The following is a 556-nucleotide window of genomic DNA, read 5'->3' as shown; positions in this document are numbered from 1 at the left end:
GGAGAGGCCCAGAAAAAAAAAAAAAAAAAAAAAAAAAAAAAAAAAAAAAAAATATATATATATATATATATATATATATATAAAATGCTCAGTATATGTGAATTTCAGATAAGCAAAAATAATTTTATAATAAGTATGTTCCAAATATTGCATGGCACACACATACTAAAATATATATGTTTGTTGTTTATCTGAAATTCAAATTTAACTGGGCATCTGGGCATTTTTTCTGGTAACACTAAGCTAGTCTAATTCCTTTTAGATCCAGCCAAAATACAAATTCACCTGTTGTTCTAAAACCACTTTCTGTTATAAACATAACTAACATTTATGGAGTACTTACTATGTGACAGGCACTGTGCTAAGTGCATTCCTCACAGTGTTGCATTTAATGTCCACAATTCTATGAAACTGGTATTATTATTATTATTATCTCCTTTTTACAGCAGAAGACACTGAAACTGAAAGAATATATGGGATTAACTTTTTCTCAGCCACAGTGCTAGTAAGTGGCAGATCTGGGATTAAAATGTAAGTCTCTTTGATTTCAAAACTA

Source organism: Lipotes vexillifer, unplaced genomic scaffold (genome assembly GCF_000442215.2).
Source record: "Lipotes vexillifer unplaced genomic scaffold, Lipotes_vexillifer_v1.1 scaffold578, whole genome shotgun sequence".
NCBI lineage: Eukaryota > Metazoa > Chordata > Mammalia > Artiodactyla > Lipotidae > Lipotes > Lipotes vexillifer.
Note: the sequence above shows the minus strand (reverse complement) of the source record.